This window comes from Electrophorus electricus, unplaced genomic scaffold (genome assembly GCF_041902795.1).
Source record: "Electrophorus electricus isolate QZ-2024a unplaced genomic scaffold, ASM4190279v1 Scaffold137, whole genome shotgun sequence".
Lineage (NCBI taxonomy): Eukaryota > Metazoa > Chordata > Actinopteri > Gymnotiformes > Gymnotidae > Electrophorus > Electrophorus electricus.
Window position 1 is genome coordinate 159,486 of NW_027658419.1, and position 3,846 is coordinate 163,331.

The 3,846-nt window shown below is 41.7% G+C and overlaps 1 non-coding gene across 1 annotated transcript; it reads right to left on the minus strand.

Annotated features, from left to right (window-relative positions):
• Positions 1–376: 376 nt before the first annotated feature.
• On the minus strand, positions 377–448 carry trnae-uuc (transfer RNA glutamic acid (anticodon UUC)). The gene has a single exon. It is a non-coding gene; the product is annotated as a tRNA-Glu (tRNA).
• Positions 449–3,846: the final 3,398 nt, after the last annotated feature.

Sequence of the window (3,846 nt, forward strand, 5' to 3'; positions counted from 1 at the left end):
CGAAACTTTTCTCCAAAAGCACTGAATGTTATTCTAACCATTTATGGCCTTTCTCCATTCATGTACACAAAGTCCAGTATGATTCCAAATGTCATCAAAAGATATATCTGTTTGTAGCTGAACAACTTATACAATGCGATCTTTCTTCTTTGTGTCAAATGAACTTAACAATTGAAACATCCAAAACTGGCTGTGTTTCTTGCCAACATACTGGTGTTTGGACATGTGGGATTACTTGCATGTCGCTTTCAATAACTCAGTTGGTAGAGTAGAAGTTAAAACTGTCATCCTTTGGCTGTCGGCTCAACTCCAACTCACACAAACTTTATGTTTTAATGCAGAATCTGTCGTTTTATATGAGCATAAAAAGAGGTTTTTCCCTGACCGGGAATCGAACCCGGGCCGCGGGGGTGAAAGCGCCGAATCCTAACCACTAGACAACCAGGGACAAAGCTGCTGAATTTACATGAGAAGACCATTTTTCAAAGTCTGCACTCCTACTATTCTGACAATGTTTGGATGCATACTGGACTTGGTATGCATGAGTGGAAAAAGGCCATAAAGCGAGTTATTCATCTTTCTCTTTGTTCTACAAAAAAATGAAGTTTGCAAGAGTCAGGGCTCTTTTTTACCATCTGGGAAAAGAGGGAACGCTGGTGTCACTAACACATGGAAAGAGCTGTTATATATTCCCCATTTGTCTCCTTAATGTTTCTGACAATTTAGCCACTCATTTCTCTCTCTACATGAAAACACTCTAGAAAATGTTCTCCAAAAAATACGGAATGTTATTCTAAGTACTCAGAAAATAGTCTTTTCCTCCCCCTTCTGACGCGTGAACTTATAGACGCCCTTGATTGCACGGTGTCTCTGTAATTGACAGGGGAGAGAGCGTATGCCACTCCCTCTCTCCCTAAGAGTACAGCCAATTATGCTCTTCTAGACTCTCGGCCACAAATGGCTGTGACACCATCAGTTTCAAAGTTAAACACAACTCCTATAGTACCAATAAAAGCTTCACACTCACCTCAGCTGGGACATGGCAGACACTGAAGGAAACTCCTCACTTCACTCTCTTCATCTGACCAGTCATTAAGCTCCACTGGTTTCTTCACTGTTTTGAGTTTCAGCACTTCTAGCACTTGTAATATTAGAATAGAATCCCTTTAGTTACTAAAGGTACACAGAAATGTACACCGGTACATAGAAACTTACTGTATGTAAGAGTGCAATAGTTCAAAGCTGTATTAGTGCAGATAAATACAACTACAGTGCCATTGCAGCTTTTAATGCTGTTTCAGTATCAGGGTCTTCAGGAAGGCTCCACCTGGCAACCCTGAAGTGCCTTGCTATGCTTAAAACTACACACACACACACACACACACACACAAACAAACAAACACAAACACTTAACAAGGTGAGTTCTGCTTATTTGTTAAGAAGGCTGATCGCCATTTAAAATTAGATTTCACAAACTATAATTGTTACACTGGTGAGTTTGAGGTAGAGATGCACTTTCATTAATACTGCTTACACTGTGTTTCTTTACAACACGCATGGACGTGTTGAAGCATCTCATATGCATAGAACACTAATACTCAGAGCATTGGAAGGTTGAAAACAGAAGCTATCTGGCTCACACAATGTTTTAAATGTGCCAAGGGAAATTCCAAGTGTGGCCATCCTTGAGTGGAGTGGAAGATAAATATGTTTTTTTTGTATTTCAAAGCGGCTGTAAGAGTATAACAGGCAGTTTAGAACATGTCAGTCCCTCCATGTAATTTGAGAGAAAATATCCTATGAAGATTGGACCAAGATTCCTGCAGAGTATTTTCAGCACATAGTGGAAACTATGCCAGAAAGAATTGCTGCAGTTCTGGAGGCCAAAGAAGGTCCAACATGCTATTAAATGGGTGTATTTAAGCCCACTGTGTCCTATAATAGGATGTTGCTGGAATGTATGTGGATGTTGTTGGAATGGCCGCAGAGTTGCGGCAGCAGTACAGGTAGTCTGTAATCCTTTCCCCCATGCGAGTGAGTTTGCCCTACTGCACGGGGTCGAGTTATGATGTGAATATTTAATGTTAATGTTTAGAGATAACAGAACAGCTTTCGGGGGGTTTGGGTGGGTTGCCTTATCCGCCCCTTTAACAGAGTAGTCACAATTCAAATTTCCCTTGTTCCATTGTTTACAAGACATTATACATGTGGTTTATTTATAGTGCACGGAGTAATATGCAGCAAGTCTGGTCTGTCTGCTTTGGAAGAGAAACATTTGGCCAAAAGAGCAAAACACAGCCGGGAGGATGATTGGTAAGAGCACATCATAATATGCACCTTAAAGCTGTGCTCTACAGCTAGGTCCTGTTCCATGACTGCATATATAAATTTACTACTGACATTGCCATTTATATCTGGCCATTTACAGTGCACTCTTGCTCAGTGCAGCACTTGAAGCTGATTTTCCATTATGTTCAAGAGATGTTTGACCCGGTCAGGGTGACACACTTTAGTGAGGGCAGCAGTATCCTAGAGGACACTACAGACAGTGACGGAGACATTTCAGAGCGCGAGGTGAGAGGTTGAGTTTTTTGTTACTCTCTACGACATACTTTTCATGCCAGGTACTATTGTCCAGTTCAGCCCAATTTAATTTACTGCCTTGTATTATCATATATAAATTGCTGAACATCTTATCACTCAGTTTCAAACATCCCCTCAGCTGTTTTAAGCCATTTCGGTTATTCAGTACTGCTAAATGGATGTGGTGGGAAAATGAGAGCACATCAAACACAGACAGCTTTATGCATTGAGTAGTAAAGAGTAAAAGTTTATTGAGTTCTGTCCCCTGTATAACAGAGTAAAAGCACTGACGCGCAGTACGGTCCCCCTCCCCTTATACAGAGAACAGAAGAAAGAGAAAAAAAAGAAAAACGACTCCTACAGAGTATCGGCTAATTCATGTTTTGGTTAGCCTGAGCGCTGAAGGCTTCTTCTATCTCTATGGTTAGAATGGTATGTGAGCAGCTGGTGTACCTGACTCACATGCTTATCTGCAGACTGTTATGCTGTGACTATAGAAACATAAAGCAAAGTAAAATAAAGCAAAGTAAATTTCCACAACATTTCCCCCCTTTATTTTATATCACACATTATCACACTTTTATTCAGCAAATAGCACTACGATGTCTTCATGTGGATCACCAGCACCGCCCATCTTGGGGAGCAGAATGTCTTCAAAGAGCTGGGGTTGGTCATTGGCATGGCCGCTGAGCGCTGGCATGGTGAACACACTAGAAAGACGTCTGACACGCAATGACAAAAAAGGAGGTAAACACAGAAGAAGAAGAAAAAGAAGAAGAATGAGTAGCAGAATGGGCAACGCTACAGCCGCTACTGGAACTGTAGGCTGCGGAGTGAAGGCAGATCACATAAGATTCATATAATCAGTAATATTAGCGCTGAGATCTGGAATGTAAAAACAGCAGGAAGTGTTAATCATTTTGCACACTCCTCCTTCCTTCATGGTTAGGAGATTTAGTACCATTCTATGTTGAAGCACTGCTGCCCTTATCACTTGTTGTTCTATCTTTAAGGCACCTATTGCTGCTAAGGTGTCATTAACTATTTGCAGTAACTGATAAGCTAAGCCATCTTTTGCAGGCTGCTACTGTGCCACCGCCCAGGAAAAGGGACCAACCAATGGTTTCACCCGGAGTGGTCCATGGGTCCCTCAGAATTCTACCACAATAGTCTGTGCTGGTTATGTCTCTCCTCACCCTGCGTCCTTGGGCGCACTACAGCTGGATAACAACAACCAGTCCAGTTCTGTGGCAATTCACCATA